Below are 24,682 nucleotides of genomic sequence, written 5' to 3' on the forward strand. Positions count from 1 at the left end.
AGTCTTATTCATCAGTATTTTAGAGTGTGACCTTATTTGGAAACAGGGTCATTTCAGAGGTAATTAGTTAAAAAGGGTCATAAAGGAGTAGGATGAGTCCCTAATCCAATATGACTAGTGTCCTAAATAACTCCTAACAATAAATATTTTGGACTTTAGGATTGTGGTATGGAAACCAGGAATATGACATGCTATTACCTATTTTCCACTTTACAATTTCTAGAGAACAGTAATACTTGCCTTTCTTGTCTTTCACTTATCCCTAACCACCAAATTAACCATCATATATTAAGGAAAGAAAACCTCTCTAATAATTTCACAAATGTGATACCCAAGTTAGCTTTCAGTTTGATTAACTTCAATTATAACAAATTTCATTTTCAAATGTGATATTTTCACTTCTTCAAATATGTGTTTTACCTATTTTCTTTGTTTTTTGCTCAGTACTAAGGTTTCGTTTGAAACACGGTATCTGATGCCAAAACACTTGAAAAACCAATGATCTTGTTATTTACAATGTATAAATAGTATAAATGATAAATTTAAAAACAATACACGAAAGCATACTTTACCTGAATTTTTATGTTAATTTATGGAATTTTAGATATAATAGGATTATGGAGATTATTAACATCAAATGCAAAGGCCTACAAGAGGAGGAAATAGCTAAAAATTTTAGCTGTCTTGTGCAAGGTCCCAGAGTGAATTAATGATAAATTAGGGATTAGGACCCAAATTTTCTGATGATGTTCTTTTCAAAATACAATAATGCTTCTGTCTATAGTAATCATAGTTTCCTAAATAATGAACAGGTCTTTGGTCAGTACCATTTTATTACTTTGCATGTTTACTTTTACAGAAGAAACTTTTAAAGCAAAACATTTGTGATTGAGTTTCTTTATTTTCACTTCACAGGAGGAAATGTCGTTTGGGATGGTTTTCTGTGATACACCTTCAATAAAAATAAGCATTCTAGTGTTAAATTGAACATATTGCATTTATATATGGAAAACAATTGGAGAACTTTTTAAAATGATTACAAGTATAGAAATTATATAATATAAAAAGTCAGATGATTTTTAAATAAGTTCTTGTCTGTGTTTTACATCCTGCTCAATATTTAAATAATCGAGGCTAAATATGACAATGGCCTATTGAACACAGTCCTCAAAATTTTTGGATTTGGTTTCCTGAGTGTATGATACCTTTTTGCCATCTGGCATTTCATTTGAGATCATAGCCTTTGCTTGAGGGGAGAATTATCACAAGCTAAAATTATGGTTAATATAGGGTAAACTATAGTAACATCTGTGCACATGACAATTTATATTTAGTTGTATCTAAACTTCTTTGGAATTCTAATGGCCATGTTGAAATTTTACTAGTTTGTACACTAAAGTAACATTTATTTTCCAAGGAAATTGGTTTTCTTATTTATATTCTCTGATTTCAATATAGTATATGAGCAATCAACTACAGATTGACTTTGAAAATGTTCTTTGATTATTGCCAATTCTTTTTAATCTTGAATTTAGGAATTTTTGGAAATAAATGGCTCTTTGCATTTATCCCCATTACCAAATACCCTGAGTATTTTCACATCAAACTGGCACAAACATGTCTTACCTCCTCACTACTTCTGAATTTACATATTATACTATTTCACGTCACTTTTTAATTTATTCATGTAGAAAACATTTAAAGTGTACAGATCATGAGTATATACCTTGGCAGATTTTAACAAAGTGAATATACTTGTGTACTCATTGCCAAATAGAAATTTGTAATTTTATTCTATTTCATACTAGAAATAGCTTCCTAAGAAGTGCTTCATAGGAGCTCTTTTATACTCCATCCCAGTCACTATTCCTCTCCTTTGTCACTATCCAGACTTAATTATCAATTGCTTTGTGTTAGAGCTCTATATAAATAGAATTACAAAATAGGCATTATTTTGAATCCAGCTACTTTCACAAAATATTATATTTGTGAGATTCATTCATGCTGGTGTGTATAGCAGTAACTGATTTTGTATAGTATTCCATGGTATGAATGTAAAACAATTTCTCTTCTTTTGATATACATTTGGATTCCTTCCAGATTATTACAAATGAGATTGATAAAACCATCATTCCTGTGTTTGGCTGACATATATATGCATTTCTATTAGTAATATACCTCAGAGTAGAGTTCTTCAGAGGTTCTATATTTGTCCAGCAAGTTGATTTTCCAAATTATTTGAAAGAGTTCCAACTCATTTACAAATATGGTTGTATAGATTTACTTTCCCAGTGGGATCTTCCCGGAATGGGGCACAAACCCGTGTCCTCTGCATCGGCAGGCGGACTCTCAACCACTGCGCCACCAGGGAAGCCCCACCATATTTCTTATAAGTGAAGTTATCTTCCCTTATTGAACATCCATCCATTCCTGGATACAGTGTAGTCTGATTTATGTCACAACTGTATTCCTAGAACTACATTCAGCTATGTCATGAATGATATTATGGTAGGTAGAATAATGGCCCCCACAATGTCCACATCCTAACCCTTAGAACTTGTCAGTTTGTTATGTTACATGGCAATAGGGAATTAATCTTGCAAGTCAGCTACCTGAAAATAAGAGATTATCCTGAATTATCGGGGTGGGGCCAGTGTAATCACTAGGACCCTCTAAAGGGAAGAGGGGAAAAGGATTAGAACCAGAGAGATGACATCATAAAAAAACTTGAGTGGCCATAGCTGGCTTTGAAGATGGAGGGAGGCCATAAGCCAAGGAATGCAGGCAATCTCTAGAAGCTTGTTTAAGGCAAGAAAATTAAATATTCTCTACAGCCTCCACAAATGAATGCAACCCTATCAACACCTTAACTTTAATCCAGTGAAACTCTTTTGGATTTCTGACTTCCAGAACTGTAAAATAATACAGTTGTATTGTTCCAAGTGATTGTATTTGTAAGGAATTAATATTGCAGCAATAGGAAACCAATATAAATTCTGGTTTCTGAAAGTGGGGAGCTGCTGTAACAAATACCTAAAAGTGTGGAAGGGACTTTTGGTTTGAGCAATTGGCTCTCAAATTTTGAGGAGCATGGTAGAATAAGCCTAGATGGCCTTGAACAGACCATTAGGAGAAATACGGATATTCATGACTCTGCTAGTAGTGACTGAGAAAGAGGTGAGAAGATTTTATATTCTTGTCCTATTTTCTATGGCAGCGTTTGATAATATTGAACTCTTTTCAAGAAAATCTTTATTCCTTTAATATCTTTACGTTTCTTTCATACTTCTTCAAACCTGACTATGCCTTTTTGATTTTCTCATTTAATTCTCTGTATATTGGGCACACCTTTATCTTCTGCAAATCTACGCAGTTTCCCTAGATAATAGTATCTGCTATGAATGACTTCATCTGTTCCTACACAGAAATGATTCACAAATATTTGTCTTCAATATGGACCCCCTCATTGAACTCCTGATTGAAAATCCAATTGCCTAATGAGCAAACTTAATAAGATGTCCCTCAGGTAATTCAAAATCAACGTGTTAAATGATCACTTTATTATTACCTTTCAAATCTGTCTCCCTCTCTAAATTGGTGCTGCTGTCATCAGTCCAAATAATGGAACAAGAAATTTGAGGTTATCATCTATTCATTATTCTATGACTTTCTTTATATCCCCCAAACCAACAGATTCTGCTTTTCAGTTTTCTTATAGTTATTGATTACTTAGCATGTGCCAGGTACAGGTTTTCAAAGAAAAACACATGTATTAATTGTTTCAATTCTAATAACAATCATATGAGGTATGTTCTATTGTCATCCTCATTTTACAAATAATCTGAGACAAAGGAAAACATTACCCAAGGTCATGAAGAAGTGAGTAGACAAGATGGAATTAGGAGGCAGGGAGCCTGGCTATAGGGCCTATGATTAAATAATAATGCTGTACTGTTATCTCTTGAATACACCCTTTATTTCATTCAGAAAATAGTTTCTTGCTTTTCTAATCTGAATTTTTTCTTCATTTTTTTTCTGCCATTATTTTTGCCTATCTCTCTCTTCCTTCCTCTTCTTTCCCCTTCTCCCTCATCCTCTTTCCTTTTTTTTCCCTTTCTTTTTGTCTTGCCTTCTTTTCTTCCCTAAAAGGCTATCTCAATTTTAGTCTATCTCTACTGAGATTCAAACACTACACCACTGTCCAAGCAATTATTTTAAAACAAAAATCGAAGTCACTCCCTTGCTTGATACCCTTTAGTAGTTTGACAGTGCCATCAGAATAAAATCCACTATTTTATACAACATTCAAAAGATTCAACAGATTTCACTTCGTCTTTAATCTTATTTCCTCTCTCTTTTCCTTGCATCTTGCTACTGATTTTCTTAGTTCCTAGTAAATGCCACATGGGTTCCTTTGCCTTTTCAACTTCGTATGTCAGTTAATAACTTCTTTATAATTTTTATCTCTAGATGATATGATTTGTGTGTGTGTTTATTGTCTCTCTCTACTACTAGAATGTACACTACCTGAGGACAAGGATGATATCTGTCTTATTCACTGCTTTACCCCAGCATGTAAAACAATTCCTGGTATGTAGTTGGTGCTCAATAAATATTGAATCCATATGTTGAATGGATAAATTAATCAAAAATCAACAGAAAAGCATGGTGCTTGTCTTCTTTGTAGTAAGACTGAAATATGTAGCTGCCCCAAATAAGAGTTACTTTGTTACAGTTGCCACCACTCAACATTGTGCATGTACCTATTAGTTTTATCATATTCTTTACAATAATTGCTATGATTTCTTTACAACTATATCTCCCCTACTTGATAGAAAACTTCCTAAGGATATGATGCTCATCCTTTCTTTCCTAATCATAACTTAAAATCTCCAGTCATACTCTAATATTTGACTTAAAATAATCAATAAATATATTGTATATATAGCTAAAATGATACCAGTTCCATTTAATTTTAGCACATGTCTTTTTTTTAACCTCATGAAAATTTTTTTATACTTACCTACTCAGATGATAGTGCAATCTGATTTTTCTTTCAGGTATTTGTTCAGTCCAGTTTAAAGAATAGTTGAAGAGCCTCTCTAGCTTCTCCTAATCAAATGTTAATTTTAGGAATAAAATACTTCTAAATAAATTGATAATTTTTCATAAACAAGGACAATGTCTTTTGTTCTTTTAAATCTCTAAATATTAATTAACATTGTTTGAATTTAATACATAGTAATGTTAAAGAAAACTGTGTTACTGGTCGTGACTACAATATTCTGTTTTCCTCTTTCCAAAATGACCATTTCAAACCCCCTCTTTTCTCTCCTCATGCTCCTTTTACTCTCACTCCTCTTAACTCACAGGTAAACCAAGTAGACATAATAAACTCCCTGATCTTCATTGTACCTAATCTACTATTATACCGGCATCTGTATTCAAACTCCTTGCCTACCTGTCTGTTGCCCTAGAGGTAATATTCACTGACTTTTTATTTTTAATTTTTATTGGAGTATAGTTGATTTAAAATGTTGTGTTAGTTTCAGGTATACAGCAAGTGAATCACTTATACGTGTACATATATCCACCCTTTTTTAGATTCTTTTTCCATATAGGTCATTACAGAGTATTAAGTAGAGTTCCCTGTGCTATACAGTAGGCCCTTATTAGTTATCTATTTTATATCTAGTAGTGTGTACATGTCAGTCCCAGTCTCCCAATTTATCCCTTCCTCCCTTATCCTCTGGTAACCATAAGTTTGTTTTCTACATCTGTGACTTTATTTCTGTCTTGTGAGTTCATTCGTATCATTTTTTAAAATTCTACATATAAGTGATGTCATATGTTATTTGTCTTTCTCTGTCTGACTTCACTTAGTATCATAATCTTTAGGTCATCCATGTTGCTGCAAATGACATTATTTCATTGATTTTTATGGCTAAGTAATATTCCCTTGTACATATGTACCACATCTTCTTTATCCACTCCTCTGTCAATGAACATTTAGGTTGCTTCAGTGTCTTGGCTATTGTAAATAATGCTGCAATGAACATTGGGGTGCATGTATCTTTTCAAATTATGGTTTTCTCTGGATTTATGCCCAGGAGTGGGATTGCTGGATCGTATGGTAGTTCTACCTTTAGTTTTTTAAAGAACCTCCATACTGTTCTCCATAATGTTGTAACAATGTACATGCTCATCAACAGTGTAGGAGGGTTTCCTTTTCTCTGCATCCTCGCGAGCATTTACTGTTTGTAGAATTTTTGATGATGGCCATGCTAACTAGTGTGAGGTGATGCTAACTAGTGTGAGGTGATGCCTCATTGCAGTTTTGATTTGCATTTCTCTAATAATTAGTGATGCTGAGCATCTTTTCATGTGTTTTTTTGGCCAATAATTAGTGATGTGCAGCATCTTTTCATGTGATTTTTGGCCATCTGTATGTCTTCTCTGAAGAAATGTCTATTTAGGCCTTCTGCCCATTTTTTTGATTGGGTTGTTTGTTTTTTTGATATTGAACTGCGCGGGCTGTTTGTATATTTTGGAGATTAATCCCTTGTCAGTTACTTCATTGCAAATATTTTCTCGCATTTTGAGGGTTGTCTTTCAGTCTTGTTTAAGGTTTCCTTTTCTGTGCAAAAGCTTTTAAGTTTCATTAGGTCCCATTTGTTTATTTTTATTTTCATTACTCTAGGAGGTGGATCCAAAAAGATATTGCTGCAATTTATGTCAGAGAGTATTCTGCCTATGTTTTCCTCTGTAAGAGTTTTATAGTGTCTGGCCTTACATTTAGGTCTTTAATCCATTTTGAGTTTATTTTTGTGTATGGTGTTAGAGAGTGTTCTAATTTCATTCTTTTACATGTAGCTGTCCAGTTCTCCCAGAACCACTTATTGAAGAGGCTGTCTTTTCTCCTTTGTATATTCTTTCCTCCTTTGTCATAAATTAGTTGACCATGGGTTTATGTCTGGACTTTCTATCCTGTTCCATTGATCTATATTTCTATTTTTGTGCCAGTACCGTATGGTTTTGATGACTGTGCCTTTGTAATATCGTCTGAAGTCCGGGAGCCTGATTCCTCCAGCTGTATTTTTCTTTCTCAACATTGCTTTGGCTATTTGGGGTCTTTTGTATTTCCATACAAATTGTAAATTTTTTGTTCTAATTCTGTGAAAAATGCCCTTAATAATTTGATAGGGATTCAATAGAATCTGTAGATTGCTTTGGGTAGTATAGTCATTTTCACAATGTTGATTCTTCCAATCCAAGAACATGGTATATCTCTCCATATGTTTGTATCATCTTTAATTTCTTTCATCAGTGTCTTATAGTTTTCTGCCTACAGGTCTTTTGTCTCCTTAAGTAGGTTTATTCCTAGGTATTTTATTCTTTTTGTTGCAATGGTAAATGGGAGTGTTTCCTTAATTTCTCTTTCAGATATTTTATCATTAGTGTATAGGAATGCAAAAGATTCCTGTGCATTAATTTTGTATCCTGCTACCCTACCAAATTCATTGATTAGCTCTAGTAGTTTTCTGGTGGGATCTTTAGGATTCTCTATGTATAGTATTATGTCATCTGCAAAGCGTGACAGTTTTACTTCTTTTCCAATTTGTATTCCTTTTCTTTCTTTTTCCTCTCAGATTGCCATGGCTAGAACTACCAAAGCTGTGCTTAATAAAAGTGGCAGGAGTGGACATCGTTGTCTTGTTCCTGATCTTAGAGGGAATGCTTTCAGTTTTTCATAGTTGAGAATTCTGTTAGCTGTGGGTGTGTCATGTATGGCCTTTATTATGTTGAGGTAGGTTCCCTCTGTGCCTATTTTCTGGAGAGTTTTTATCATAAATGGATGTTGAATTTTGTCATAATCGTTTTTCTGCATCTATTGAGATGATCATATGGTTTTTATTCTTCAGTTTGTTAATGTGGTGTGTCACATCAACTGATTTGCCTATATTGAAGAAGACTTGCATCCCTGGGATAAATCCCACTTGATCATGGTGTATGATCCTTTTAATGTGTTGTTGGATTCGATTTGCTAGTATTTTGTTGAAGATTTTTGCATCTATGTTCTTCAGTGATATTGATCTGTAATTTTCTTTTCTTTGTGGTATCTTTGTCTGGTTTTGGTATCAGGGTGATTGTGGCCTCATAGAATGAGCTTGGGAGTGTTCTTTCCTCTGCAATTTTTTGGGGAGAGCTTCAAAAGAATAGATGCTAACTCTTCTCTAAATGTTTGATAGAATTCGCTTGTGAAGTCATCTGGTCCTGGACTTTTTGGGGGAGTCTTTTTATCTTACTGTACATTTCAGTAACTGTGATTGGTATGTTCATATTTTCTATTCCCTCCTGATCCAGTCTTGGAAGGTTATACGTTTCTAAGAATTTGTCCATTTCTTTGAGGTTGACCATTTTATTGACGTATATTTTCTTGTAGTAGTTTCTTATGATCCTTTGTATTTCTGCAGTGTCTGTTGTAACTTGTCCTTTTTCATTTCTAATTTTGTTGATTTGAGCCCTCTCCTTTTTTTTCCTGATGAGTCTAGCTAAAAGTTTATCAATATTTCTTATCTTTTCAAAGAACCAGCTTTTAATAGCTTCATTGATCTTGTTTTCTTCAACTCTATTTCATTTATTTCTGCTCTGATTTTTATGATTTCTTTCCTTCCACTAATTTTGGGTTTTGTTTCTTCTTCTTTCTCTTGCTGCTTTAGGTAATGTTAGGTTGTTTATTTGAACTTTGTTTCCAGAGTTAATATTGTATTGCTATAAACTTCACTCTTAGAACTGCTTTTGCTGCATCAAGTAGGTTTTGGATTGTTGTTTTTTCTTGTTATTTGTCTCTAGTTATTTTTTGATTTCCTGTTTGAATCTTCAGTGATCCAGTGGTTGTTTAGTAATTTTTAGCCTCCATATGTTTGTGTTTCTAGAGTTTTTTTTTTTTTTCCTGTAATTGATTTCCAGTCTCATAGTGTTGTGGTCATAAAAGATGCTTGATATGATTTCAGTTTTCTTAATTTTACCAAGCCTTGATTTATGGCCTAAGATGTGATCTATCCTTGAGAATGTTTCATGTGCACTTGGGAAGAAAGTTTATTCTGATGCTTTCAGATGGAATGCCCTATAAATATCAATTAAGTTCATCTGGTCTAATGTGTCATTTAAGGCTTGTGTTTCCTTACTGATTTTCTCTCTGGATGATCCGTCCATTGGTATAAATTGGGTGTTACTGTCAATTTCCCATTTATGGCGCTTAACATTTGCTATATATTGAGGTGCTCCTATGTTGGGTGCATATATATTTACAATTGTTATATCTCCTTCTGTGATTGATCCCTTGATCACTATGTAGTGTCCTTCCTTGTCTTATATATCAGTCTTTATTTTAAAGTCTATTTTTTCTTATATGAGTATTGCTACTTTCTTTTAACTTTTATTTGCCTGGAATATCTTTTTCCATCCCCTCACTTTCACTCTGTATGTGTCCTTAGGTCTGAAGTGGGTCTCTTGTAGACATCATATATTTGGATCTCATTTTTGTATCCATTCAGTCAGTCTACATCTTCTGGTTGGAGCATTTAATCCACTTAACATTTAAGATAATTATTGACCTGTATGTTCCTATTGCCCTTAATGGTTTTGGATTCATTTTAGTCAGTCTTTTTTCCTTCCTTCCTTCTTTTGCTCTCTTCTCTTGTGGTTTGATAACTTTTTTAGTGTTTTGTTTGGGTTGCTTCTTCATTTTTGTGTCTGTATCTGTTGTAGTTTTTTTGTTTGCATTTCCCATGAGGTTTTGATATAGCAGTCTATTTATGTCCAAGGTTGTTTTAAGTTGCTGGTCTCTTAATTTCAAATGCAATTCCTTTTTCTGGCATTTGTACTCTCCTCTTGTCCTGGTTTTGATATCATATCATATCATATCATATTTGTGTGTGGATGATTTCCTACTTTTACTGTATGTTTGCCTTTACCCATGAGCTTTCCCATTTGTGATTTTCTTGTTGTGGTCTTCCCCCCCCCCCCCCCCCAGCCTAGAGAAGTTCCTTTAGCATTTGTTGTGATACTGGTTTGGTGGTGCTGAATTCTCCTAGCTTTTGCTTGTCTGTAAAGTTTTGGTTTCGCCATCAAATCTGAATGAAAGCTTTGCTTGGTATAGCATTCTTGGTTGTAGGTTCTTCCCTTAAATCACTTGAAATATATCAAGCCACTCCCTTCTGGCCTGAAGAGTTTCTGCTGAAAAAGCAGCTGATAACCTTATGGGGATTCCCTTGTATGTTATTTGTTGCTTTTCCCTTGTTGCTTTTAATATTTTTTCTTTGTATTTTGTTTTTGTTAGTTTAATTACTTTGTGTCTCAGCATGTTCCTCCTTGGATTTATCCTGTATGGGACTCTCTGCACTTCCTGGCTTTGGGTGACTGTTTCCTTTCCCATGTTAGGGAAGTTTTTAGCTATAATCTCTTCATATATTTTCTCAGGCCCTTTCCCTTCTCTTCTTCTTCTGGGACCCCTATAATGCAGATGTTGGTGCATTTAATGTTGTCCCAGAGGTCTCTGAGACCGTCCTCATTTCTTTTCATTCTTTTTTCTTTCTTCTGTTCTATGGCAGTGATTTCCTCCACCTTGCCTTCCAGCTCACTTATTCATTCTTCTCCCTCAGGTATTCTGCTATTGATTTCTTCTACTGTACTTTTCAATTCAGTTATTGTGCTGTTCATCTCTATTTGTTTGTTCTTTAAATCTTCTATCTCTTTATTAAACGTTTTTTGTATCTTCTTGGTCTGTGCCTCCATTCTTTTTCTGAGATCTTGGATCATCTTTACTATCATTATTCTGAATTCTATTTCAGGTAGATTTCCTATCTCCACTTCACTTAGTTCTTCTGAGGTTTTATCTTGTTCCTTCATCTGAGACATATTCTTCTGCTGTCTCATTTTGTCTTATGTTGTGTGATTGCTCTTTTGGTTCTGCAGGCTGCAGGGTTGTAGCTCTTCTTGCTTCTGCTGTCTGTCCCCTGGTGGGTGAGGTTAGTCCAGGGGCTTGTGCAAGCTTCATGGTGGGAGGGACTGGTGCCTGCCCTCTGGTGGGTGGGGCTGTGTTTTGTGCCTCTATTGGGAAGGGCCATGACAAGGATTGTGTTTTGAGGTGGCTGTGAGCTCAGTACAACTTTAGGCAACCTGTCTGCTGATGGGTGGGGCTGTGTTCCCTACCTTGTTGGTTGTTCAGCTTGAGGCATTCCAGCACTGCAACTTGCAGGCTGTTGGTTGGGGCCAGGTCTTTGTGCTGAAATGGAGACCTCCAGGAGAGCTCATGCCGATCAGTATTCCCTGGGGCCTCCTCTCACAGTGTTCTTGCCCCCACAGTGAGCTACAGCCAACCCTTATCTCCCCAGGAGACCCTCCAAGACTCCTAGGTAGGTGTAGCCCAGTTTTCTATGGAGATACTGCTTTGTTTTGACTCCCAGTGCATGTGAGACCTTGTGTGCACCTTCCAAGAGTGGGGTCTCTGTTTCTCCCAGAAACAGGGTGGCATGTGGAGCTCCTGCACTCAAGCCCTGCTGGCCTTCAAGGCTAGATGCTCTGGGGATTCTTCCCTCCAGTGCCAGACCCCCAGACTGTCTTGGCTATTTTTATGTGGGAACGTCCCTGTGTAACCTGCATGGGTTAATGGTTTTTGGTTCAGGGGCTGTTTTGTTTTTTTTTTAAAGAAGATGTTGGGGGTAGGAGTTTATTAATTAATTTATTTGTTTTTGCTGTGTTGGGTCTTCGTTTCTGTGTGAGGGCTTTCTCTAGTTGTGGCATGCGGGTGCCACTCTTCATCGCGGTGTGCGGGCCTCTCACTATCGCGGCCTTTCTTGTTGTGGAGCACAGGCTCCAGATGCGCAGGCTCAGTAGCTCCGCGGCATGTGGTATCTTCCCAGACCAGGGCCCGAACCTGTGTCCTCTGCATTAGCAGGCAGATTCTCAACCACTGCACCACCAGGGAAGCCCTCAAGGGCTGTTTTTAGTGTGGATGTTTGCCACCTTTTCCTCGGTGTATGCTCACTGTTATCCCCTTGGTAGGAGGTGTGACTGATGTGGTGACCTGAGCCAGCACTGGATATTGAGCAGGGCCTCCCCTTTGCTCTGCTGTGGTCACTGCCCTGTCGGAGATGGTGTCTGCTCCCTAGCTGTTGGAGTAGAGGCTTGAGTTGAGAATACAAATAGTAAGATTTTAAGGTCAAAAGATATGCATAAGTTCAGAATTAGTGGATAATTTAACAGTTTTCCATAGTGTTTGTAGAAGTATACACTTTCACCAGCAATATATGAATTCCAGTTTCTCCACATTCTGGCCCAAATTTGGTATTTTTAATTTTTTTTCATTTTAGTCACTCTAGTGTGTGTAGTTTCCAGTACAACTTAACATTTTTTTAGCTTTCTACCATGTCAATCCAATTTATGGGTTTTGATTTTTTGTCATTTTTTTGCTTGCTTGTTTTCTGCCATTATATCTATGTTACATTACCCATCATGGGTTAATACGTTTTAAAAACTTCTTTAATGTTATTTATGAGGGTTTTGACAAGGGATGGAGTTAAATGTTTGTGCACAATCTTTCACTAGATGTCCATTAAACCATTTTCAGTTAAAAAAGAGATGCAATAAAAATGCACTTACCCTAAAAACAATGCAAGTATCATTCTTAAGTGGAATACTTTGTTTTTTCAAATGAAATACTTAAGATTAAATATACCTTTCCTTTCTTGCTCTAGCAAAGTCCATTATATTAGGTAGAAATAATTTAACTTCCTATATTTTAGGGATTCTAAATTATTTTAAACTTATTTTAATCTATGTGCATTTATTCCCAATAGATCCATTACAATTGTAACAATATTTTAAATTCAGGAAATCTAGAACTTGATAATGCTCTGTTTTTTGTTGCTAATTTTAACACACCTACAATGCAATTACGTCCTTCAGGTTCACTTCTCTGATCACACAAATGCAGTATACTGAGTCAATAACTTTAACACAAATAAAACAATTTCTTGGTCTATGAAATTTCAATTAAATCAGTCCTGATTTTAGAGCCTACTTTTGAAGACCACACTGTATAACAATTTATGACTGTTTTAGTTTCAAAAAGTATTATCTTTAATGTGATGATAAAATTTCCTGGTGAGTGAACAAAGCAATCAAGTAATTGGCCATGGTAAACAAATCATTTTGACATTTTAATAAAACTCAATTTTAAGTACTTCCCAGTTATATTTTTAAAGGTACCCTAAATTCTATCTAGCTGTGAAGTTTTCCTTATTCATGAGCACATGGAAAATAGATGCTGTGTTTTTATAATAGGCCTTCTTTAGCAGACACTTTAATAGGAAATATAATATTTATTTTTAGGGGGTTTAGGGAAAGTATTGAAGCCCAGACCCTACTTCTTATTCCTTTTTTTCCAAATTTCTCTGAGTCAGTAAACAAACAAATATAATAAATAAGATAATACTTTTATAAATCACCAATTTCCCAATATCCAATATTTCAAGTGTAGACTTGAGATACAGTTCACATAAGAGACCTAAGCAGGGTTTCCTAATTTATTCTGATTTAAAATGAGAATAAATGCATCTGAAAGAGAGACGAGTTCCTTTTTCTGAGTAGCAGAATGAACAAGTATGAGCAGACTTTTTAAAGGGATAAAAGATGTATGCTTATTACAGGGGCGGCAGGGAGAGAACACAATGCATGAACACTGGCTTTGACTAGAGTGATATAGCTTACTAATAAAACACAGCATATACTGAAATTGAGAGCAAATTCATTAATTTTATTTTCTGGAGGATAACCATGAATAAAATATCAAAAGTTCTTTCAATTGTTTCCTCCTAACAAAAGAGGGTGTATTCATTTGCTAGGGCTGCCATAACAAAATACCAGAGACTAGGTGGCTTAAACAACATACATTTATTTTCTCACAGTTCTGGAGGCTGGAAGCCTAAGACTGACATGATGGCAGGTTTAGTTTCTCCTGAGGCTTCTCTCCTTGGCTTATAGACAGCTGCCTTCTCTCTCTGTCTTTACATGGCCTGTCTCTGTTTGTGGACATCCCTGGTATCGCTTCATCTTTTTTATAAGAACACCAGTAGTATTGGATTAAGGTCCATCCATCTGATCTTATTCAACAGTTGTTACCCCTTTAAAGGACCTGTCTGCAAGTATAGCCACACTCTAAGGTACCAGGGGTTTAGGACTTCAACATATGAATTTGGGAGGAGGGTAACACAATTCAGTCTATAAAAGAAGGACAAAATTTTGGATAGATGTTTTCTATTTATGAGGTAGGCATGCCCCTTTTCCCTGCCACTTAATATATACAACACTAATTTGAATACATGCTTCCATTGCATCAATGTATACATGCAATGTATACAATCAGTTGTATTCCTTTTATCAGTAAATCACTCTGACAGGGTAAGCAAAGCACAATCTATCTATGGCTAATGAAATTTCTTCCAATAATTTTAAGCTATGGAGGTGGACAAGAGATTAGAAATATGATTCCTGTGGGGCAGAAATAAGTGTGTAATTGATCTTTTAACCCAGACAGAACACTTTGTCTAATACATACTAAATACTGATATCTATTTTTTTGGTCAATGATAGTGAAATGGAGAAAAAGATAGAAAAATCCAGGTAGTATAGTAAAAATCTTATTTTTCTATTTAAAATCTACCAAATATCCATGGGCACTTCAAAGTCATCAGTTTCCACCTGTACCATCGTTACTCCTCCCAAATTCAATTTCTTAGGGAATGGAATCACGATTCCCTCCCTCATGCCTGTCAGGAACTTAGGAACCATTGTTAACTTCTTAAACTCACAATTCCAGTCATAAAGCCCTTTAAATTCTACCTCCAAAAAACTGTCATGCATATGTTTCTCTCCATGCCCAATGTCACTGTTCGTATATAGTGTTTTATATATAATATTTTAACCTGCTTTACTACATTATTTACCCAGTTAGTACACCAACCTCTATCTCTGATACCCTTATACCAACTTCCCAGTCTGTTTCTATTTGTCAAATAGAAATCTGATAATACCAATAATTAACTCCTCTTGTGGCATACATATCTTGTCACCCAGCTCCCTGTTTACATTTCTGACCCTCGTCATAGCTGGACATCTGTCATGCATATATAATAAAGTTATACTAAATATTTTATAGACTGGGTCCTTAGGTTTTATATATTAATCCCTCTGTCAGGAAATATACTTGTTCACATTTTCCTTCCTGTCTATCTCTTCCTTGTCCTTCAGAATGAAATAGTTTCCTCCTCATAAGAAATTGTTCCCATTACTACCCCTCCTTTTAGGACTTAATTACTTGCTTACTATATTGTTGTTATTACTTGTTTCCTATAGGAAGCCCATGTATATCTCTGCTGGATTAACACTGTACCACAGTTGTTTGCTAGCTTGTATGATTATCCGTCTAGAATGTGTATTCCCTGGACTCAGGATTAATATTTGCTGTTTTTATTTGTATGCTTATATTATTGTTTGTCTTTTTTTTCAATAAATAAAAACTGAATAAGAACAATAAATAATTGACAAGACAATACTTGGAAAACTCACTTCCTCTAAAAAAATAAATCTCAGTTCTATCGCATGACACAAGTTTAAATTCTAGGTTTCAAAATTTCTAGGCAAAGTATATAGGAAATATTACCTTTATTCTAAACATAAACAGATCTTCAGAGGTGGAAAATGTAAACAGATCTTTATAGGTGGAATTTTGAATGACGTGAGGAATACTCATAAATTAGAAGTTTACTTGGATTGAACATAAATGCATTATACATAAGTGTATCATACTTAAATACATGGTAATGAAACTTTTTTGGATTCTTACTATTTTAGTTATCCATTTATTGGTGTATCACTTAAAATAACTTCCATTTATTAGCTGTCATAATTCTCTGGAATTGACTGGGCTTAGGTGGACTAGTCTTGTTTGTTCCATATACAAATTGTCCCCAACTTACAGTGGTTTGACTTAAAATTTTTTGACTTTATGAGGGTGGGAAAGCAGTAAACATTCAGTAGAAAGCATACATCAAATTTTGAATTTTGATCGTTTTCCAAACTGACAGTACGAGGTACATACTTTCTCATGATGCTGGGTAGTGGCAGTGAGCCACAGCTTCCAGTCAGCCAAGTGATCACGAAGGTGAATAACTGATACACTTGGTAATGGTAATGGTGTACCCATACAACCATTCTGCTATTCACTTTCAGTACAGTACTCAATACATTACATAAGATATTTAACACTTTATTATAAAATAGGCTTTGTGTAGATAATTTTGCCCAACAGTAGGCTAATGTAAGTGTTCTGAGCACGTTTAAGGTAGGCTAGGTTAAGCTCTGATGTTCAGTGGGTTAGGTGTATTAAATGCATTTTCAGTTGACAATCTTTTCAACTTATGATGAGTTTATCGGATGTAACCTCATTGTAAATCGAGAAAGATCTTTTTACCATCTGGACTGCTTTCATCTAGTGGCTTAATCAGGGCTGAGATATTCAAGCTGACTTACTCATGTAAGTTACAATTGGTGCTGGCATTGGCTTGGGGTTCAGGCATGATTTCTACGAGAGAGCTTTGATTACACAGTGTGGGTAAGATAGGTAAATGAGAAAATCTGGTTTAAAAAATTAGATCATAGACAGCTTGGATGTCATGTTCAGGAATTTGACTTTTAATCATCATTTTAATAATCATTGGAAGGTAATGAAATATACTAAGCAGAAGATTGACTTTTAAAATGTCAGGTTTTTTATGAATGTAATTTTAGCAACTGGATAAAAGATACTTGGGGGTAGGAAGCATGCCATTGACATGTATTAGTTGAGAGTTTACAAAAGACAGATATAAAGCAGTAACATTATTGGAGGAAACAAAAGAACATTGAAAGGCATCATATCAAAATAAGAGGACTCCATTGACGGTCTCAGGGAAAAATAGGAAAGATCATGTTTGAGGATGAGTTTGAAGCTTTAAGCTTGGGGAAGTAGATAGTTCTGACATTCATGGAGACAAAACAGAAAAAGACATAAAATTTGGTGGGGGAAGATAACAAGTCCAGTTTAGTTTTTAACCAAATCTGAGGTGGCTTTGATACATCTGTATACTTTGAAATATGGCTTTCAGCATGAAAGAGAAAGAGGGGATAGAAATACAGGTTTTGCAGTTATCAAGGATGTGCTTTGGAAAATAGCGTTACTCAGGATGAGACTGGCAGTTTTATATATTACTGTAGGACTGTAAGCTTATTCAACAATGTTCTCAAAGAAATTAAATAGCATGAAAAATGTTCCTATTAGAATAAGTAGGGGGGAAATATCCTAAGCTAAATGTGTAATATGTATTCAACAGTTGTCTTTTAGTTCATTGATTCAGAGGCTGCATCTTGTCTTTCTCCTCCTTGTTGCCTCCTTTTGAGCTAAATCACATATACTGGGACAGTGTGGATAATGAAACCTTGCTTGTATGAGTAAATTGTGCAGTGCTTCAGGCCTACTTTTCCAGTTGCTCTTTGTATTAAACAAAATGTAGATTTTTAAAGATATAATGAATGTATAACAACAGGCTTTTTCATTACAAGTATCAAAGTAACCACTGAAGGAAAAAATTAGCTTTTGATTCCTTCTTTTTTTTTTTTTTTTTTTTTTTTTTTTTGCGGTACGCGGGCCTCTCACTGTTGTGGCCTCTCCGGTGTGGAGCACAGGCTCTGGACGTGTAGGCTCAGCGGCCATGGCTCACGGGTCCAGCCACTCTGTGGCATGTGGGATCTTCCCGGACCGGGGCACGAACCCGTGTCCCCTGCATCGGCAGGTGGACTCTCAACCACTGCGCCACCAGGGGAGCCCTGATTCCTTCTTTTTGTAACTAGACATTTGATGAGCAATTCGAGGATTACAATTAAGGGACCCAGAAACCATTTGCAGAAAAATTTTACAGTGCTTCCTCAAGAATGTCAGTATAATAGCCTGAAGTGTTTGTAGCAGAGGGCAGAAAACCTTTTCTAATATTCCACATAATAACTACCTCAAAGCCAGATTTTGACCATAACACCAGGACCAAAGCTCAGGATGAAAACCATAAAGCTAGGATTCATTAATAATAGGTATATAGAGAGAATTTAAAATAAATATCAAACATAATAAAAATGGGGCTTCCCTGGTGGCGCAGTGGTTGAGAGTCCGCCTGCCGATGCAGGCTATACGGGTTCGTGCCCCGGTCCGGGAAGATCCCACATGCCGCAGAGCAGCAGGGCCCATGAGCCGTGGCCGCTGAGCCTGCACGTCCGGAGCCTGTGCTCCGCAACGGGACAGGCCACAACAGTGAGAGGCCCGCGTACCACAAAAAGAAAAAAAAAAAGTAATAAAAATGAAATTATAAAAACTTTCAAAAAATAAATTTTATACAAGATAGAAACATTTCAATATAGCTAAAGAAATGTGACATGTACATTTTTAATGTTTTTATTAAGCCAAAACATTTTTTATGATTATTTGAATATACTAATGTTTTTTGCTGAAAACTCTGAAATTACAGAAAAGCGAATTTAGTGAAATTAGTCATTCATCATCCCCATATTAAAAGGAAATCTCTACAAAAACTGTAGCTATGTATATTACCATATGTAGTATGATTATACATATATATTATGCACAATGTATTATATTTTTTTTACATTTTATGACAAAAACTTACCAATGAACTATGAACATTTTCATATATTACCAAATAATGCATTTATCTTCATAGAAGTCAATTTTATAGCTTTATCATAATTTATTTCTTATTCTTGAGAAAGTATAATTTAAAATTATCAGATGGCAGGCAGTGATATAGTAGTGTATGAAGCAGTTATCAAAGAAATTGTCTCGAGAACCAAAGATACTAAAAGCAAAATGAGGATAAATTGACCATAGAATGTTTGTATGTAACAGTGATTAGCTAAAGCTGGTGGGAGGAGGGAGAATAGGTGGGGAGAGTTAAAGAAGGACTTTGAAAGCCACACTTAAAGAGTTCACATTTTATCCTGAGGGCATGTTTGTGTCCAAAGGCATACTTTAATAAAATCAATGTTTTTGAAAGTTTAATCAAGTGGCCATATGTTATGGGAGTGGAGTGAGGAGAGACTGAAGACAAGCAGACCTGTAAAGTGGTTACTGTATTAATCCCAGCATGAGATGAAAGGGATGGCAAAGGGAATGGAAAGAAAAAGACAGATTAAGAGAAATGTTTTGAGTAACAGTGTCATATAACTGAGTCCCTCTGATCGAAGAGGAAAAACAAACATTACATTGGTTTTGAACAGGAAATTTGAAGCTATGGCAAACCCCCAACTCAAAGTTTTGGTGGCTCTTTGGAGTATAATAAAAGAGTCTGTTGCAGTTCTGAATAAGTAACAAGTAAATTTAACTGTACAGAAGGTACCTGCAGTATTGGAGCCCTGGGCAAGAATAAGCTAAGGATAAAAGGAGTGAATAGCGAAAGCTTAAGAAGTACATGGAGGGAATGTCCATAGTAAGGAAGGCAAGAGGAGGAAGGTAACCAGGAACTTTTGATCCTTCTGCCATCCCTAGGATAAGTGGAAGACATAATACATAGAGCACTGGTTAGCTGAGGAAGAAGCAGGCACGCTCACATTGTCTGTACGGAGCTTCACAATTGTGTATCACACTCTCTGAGAAATTTCCTGGACTCTTTTTGCTTCCCTATGATCTCTCCAGTGTCTAATCTCTGTTGTAGCAGTTGGTTATATAGCACTTTGACATTTAGACAATATCCTTTATTACAATATATAAGATTTAGCATATATTTGCATTTCTAATTATGGCATAAGGTTACTGATGTAAATTTTAAAATATATATAGCCAAAGGTGTTGTAATGAAAGAGAACTGGACATAACTTGAAATATGTGCAGTGTAAACCAGCAACTGCCCCTTAATAAATGTGACAATTTAACCCCTTCAAACTCTATTGCTCTTTTCAGTCCTACATCTTTTCGTTATGTTTGGTGTTTTCCTTCATTTCCTGAGACTTGTTTGGCCTCTTTCCAATTTATAATTTGTAAATTCTCACTGTGATAACTTAGTAGCTTTCAGCCCAGGAGACTCAATTTTCTTCTAAATACATATCAAATAATATCTTAGTAGGCTGCCAACCTGTTTAAGTTTAAATTCTAGGGAGACTGTGATCACTAGGCTCTTGCCACAGATTTCTGGGATCAAAAACTGATCCATTGTTTTCCAAAGTCAGCTTCACATTGTAATCATCTGGGAAATCTTTTTCAAATACTGATTCCTAGCTCTCACTGCAGACATCGTAATTTAGTTTGTAGGGAGGGTAACCTGGGAATCAGATTTTTTTTTGAACTCTCCAGGTGGTTCTAGTGTGCAGAGAAGTTTGGAAACCACTGGATTACTCTTTTGTCTCTGTGTCTTATAGTGCAATGCATGAGCATTGAATCATGACACCTGATTTCTACCCTCTGGGATCTCCTTTTTCCTCTTGAGATAGGGGAACCAATGCATTTATACATTTCCCACTGTCACAGCTTGCACAACAGAACTAGCACAGAGCTCTTCAAATATTCTGGTACCCCAGCCTTGCCCCAGTCCAAGGTATCTCTTAATGCTTTAGATAAGGAAGTGTTTTCTGGACTTTCTTAGGGTTGGAGGGGCAGGTTACTCCAAAAAAGCCTGCTATTTCAGCAGCCTATGAACTCCTTTCCCAATCCTGTGCTGTTGAAATTGCTGCATTTCAACCGCATTGATTGTAAATAATTGCTTAGTCCAGGCTTTGCTCGCTAATCCAATAGACTATTAATAGTAACATCAATCACAAGTGCTTACAACAACACATTGAAACCCAAATTCTCAGTGAGTGCTCACCAAGTTAATAAATTCATCCTGATCAAGTCATGATATATGATCATGACGTATGATTATGTCATGTTATCTCTTCTTCCATACAGTCCAACACTTTTAGATTGCACTCCATAATACTCCCCAGTTTCCTGCAGATACAGATGTTTAGAACTTAGAACATTTTTGGTGTAATAGCGATCTCTTTCCAGGTAGAAAAGCATATCTGTTTGAATTAAATAGGACTCTGTCTATATATACACCTGAAGGCAATACTCTGGAAAGAGATTATCTTGAGATTTGGCATTAATTTATGAGGTATCTTTCGCAGAGTTAACTATGGAATGGCTTTTAGGCAAAGGAGAGCAGCTTCCTGGGGAAGAGAAGGGCTGCCTTGTCCAGGAAGAAGTCAAGAGAATTTAGAAGTTGTCAGGCTCTTCCATGTATGCCCCCAAATCCCTATCCCACATCCCAAGTTCTGTTCCCCTACCCAATTAGCACTGTAAATCTGCCACTGCTCCAATCCAATCTAAACTTCTTCAACCATATCTGCTCTTCTATTACTTCTATTACTGGAGATAGGATGCTTCTTCAAAGGTTTCATGCAGGCTCTCTGCTTCTTATTTTAAGATTTAAGATTGTAGATTTTAGTTCTCTTTTTCCCTGTATAAACTCTCGAGAGCTATGGGAAACAGCCAACTGATTGCGCAAGCTTTATAACCACTACTTCTTGTACCTACAGGAACTTGTTCTTCCAACCTTCTTTCTTTCACCTACGCTTCCACTCATGCCACAAGAGATAATAATTTAATTGGATCTGATGCCACTTCTTGACGTAGATTATGCATGGCCCTTTTCTCCACCCTACACTCCACTAGCAGTGAATTTATGCCAGTAATTATTTACTCTTTGACCAATACAATCCCAGAATGCCATTATAAGTGTCTCTTTCCTGGGGTCAGTTCATGTACCAATTACCCTACCAATCAGGGCCTCAATAGGAGATCGTTGGCACATTCAGGATCATTTGAGGATAGTTTGTTTTCAGAGAGACAATTTATAAAAATCTGCATGTGGTAGAACCATGAGGATTAGTGCTGGACTTAGTAGTATCACTCCTCTTACCATTCCTAGTCCCACTGGAAAAAGGGGTAGAGGTAGTGGTTTGGGGAACCTGGAAGTAAATAATTCTATAGAGTTAGCATGGGCTTTCAGTCAAAGGAAATAGCCAGTTCCCTGCAGAGAGGGATCTGGGAGGAATATAACCTGGCCACTTTGTTCTATTAGGTTTTCCTGTTGGCCAAACCCAATCTGAAAGCAAAAGACATGGGAACTTGCTAATGTAGTTCTTTTTTTTTTTTTTGCGTTACGTGGGCCTCTCACTGTTGTGGCCTCTCCCGTTGCGGAGCACAGGCTCCGGACGCGCAGGCCCAGCGGCCATGGCTCACGGGCCCAGCCACTCCGTGGCATGTGGGTTCCTCCCGGACTGGGGCACGAACCCGTGTCCCCTGCATCAGCAAGTGGACTCTCAACCACTGTGCCACCAGGAAAGCCCGCTAATGTAGTTCTTACAAATGTGCCTCACAGACCAGAGAGCAAGGTTTAAGAGAGTTGAGAGCAGATAAGAAGATTAAGAAAGCCCATCCGCTCTCAATTTAGAATAACTGCTTGGAACTTATACATTTCATGCCTACGAAAGAGATTTTTTAAGAAGAAAGAATTGTCCATATTTTAATAGTAGAATTATTTTCAAAGACATCTTAATCAAAGTTTTACTACTTAGGATTTGTATAATAATGAGCTATGTTATATTGAGTGTGTCCTATAGGTCAAGCAAATTCCAAATTTATTTTATTTATTGTCTAATTTGATTGTCAAACAATTCTATTGCTATGTATCCATTGTTAGGGGGTACTATTGTGCCAGTTTTGTGGGTCTGCAACTGGTGCTTGATGAGATTAGCTTGTTTTTAGTCAATAGATTGTAAGTGGGAATTTAGGATATGACTTCTGCTCTGTTTGACTCCAAAGCCAGAACACTACATTAGTTGGTATAATATTGGGGAAAATTTTCAGTGATTATCTCTTCCTATATATACTTTACAGAGTTATTCACTGGGCATCTTCTATGAGGCAGACAATTTAACAAGGATCACAGTAGATATGAAGAAGGATATAACACAGACCTGGTTCTTGGCATGAATATGGTGTTTTGGAGAGTCAGTGTGCCTACACTGAAGAAATATATGTTTAAGAGGCATGGGTGGCAATGTTGTGGTCATAGTGTGACCTGCAGCATTATATCAGAAAAGCTTTCAGTGACCAAGGAAACAATTCCAGCTTCCTAGAGTAAGGACAACAAGCCTCAGAAAACCAGGTAGGATTTAGATAGGTTCCTCTTCTAGTAGGATGACAAATAAAATCAAGAACTCAATATGCACTTGAAGGTATAAATAAGCCTCTAGCTTATTATTAAATTTGTAATTTTGAAAAGGAAACAGGGACTTGCCTGGTGGCACAGTGGTTAAGAATCCACCTGCCAATGCAGGGGACAAGGGTTTGATCCCTGGTCCGGGAAGATCCCATATGCCGCGGAGCAACTGAGCTCATGCACCACAGCTACTGAACCTGCATGCTCTAGGGCCCTGTGTCGCAACTACTGAGCCCCTGTGCTGCAGTTACTGAAGCCTGCACACCTAGAGCCTGTGCTCCACAGAAAGAGAAGCCACCACAATGAGAAGACCGCCCACCACAACGAAGAGTAGCCCCCGCTCACAGCAACTAGAAAAAGCCCACACGCACAGCAGCGAAGACCCAACGCAGTCAATAATAATAATAATAATAGAGATAAAAGCAGAAACCAGTAAAGCAGCAACAAAAACAAAAAAAAGGAAACAGTCCAAAATTATCTGGCGTTTGAAGAAATTTCATAGAGGGTAGGATAGGGACATCATTGAGGAAGAGTGTCCAGCCTACCCTTGGTAATCTTGTTTTCCCCTCTCCATCTTCATGACTTTGAGTCACACCCACCTAACCCAGTTAACGAGAATGTACCTGTAGTTTCAGATGCACTCATTCCTCATTTAGTCATCTCAGATCTTTACAAAGAGAGCTCTGTATTTACCCTAAAGTATCATTGCTTTTGGAAAATATCTGAAAGGATAAATCTCAGATACTCAATGTGAAAACTGTGTGTTTTATTTCTCACCATTCAGTAATGGGTTGGCTACTTGCAGATATTGAAGAAAATATGCAGTTATTTTGAAATATCCGTTCTCATAATCATTTAGGAAAACACACACACACATTGGTCTTGGTGACAAATTCAATGATAAGCAATAAAGACAAACTCTTTCTTTTAAAAGTTTATTCTCATAAATTTGCTCACAAATTTACCAAATATATGTTGCTGTAGTATGTTCTTGCTTAATTTCCTAATATCCATTTCATCCTCAGTGATTAATCAAAGCCCATCCTGGCATGACTATTTTATTGGTGATAATTGTCACATGATCCAACCAAGGTATATGCATGATACAACCCTGACCAATGAGAACTAAGGAGAAATCTACTAAAGGTTTCTAGGAAAGGTTTATGTACTTCTGAAAAGGAGAGGTGAAAAAAATATGTACATGTTCTTCATATGGACACTGACAAAGATGTTCAGCTTGGAAGTTCCATGGCTATATCACTCTCAACCCAATAAAATAGCCACACACAAGGAGAAGCACAGACCAACAGGAACAC

The sequence above is a fragment of the Neophocaena asiaeorientalis genome, unplaced genomic scaffold (assembly GCF_003031525.2).
Source record: "Neophocaena asiaeorientalis asiaeorientalis breed wild unplaced genomic scaffold, Neophocaena_asiaeorientalis_V1.1 scaffold134, whole genome shotgun sequence".
Classification (NCBI taxonomy): domain Eukaryota; kingdom Metazoa; phylum Chordata; class Mammalia; order Artiodactyla; family Phocoenidae; genus Neophocaena; species Neophocaena asiaeorientalis.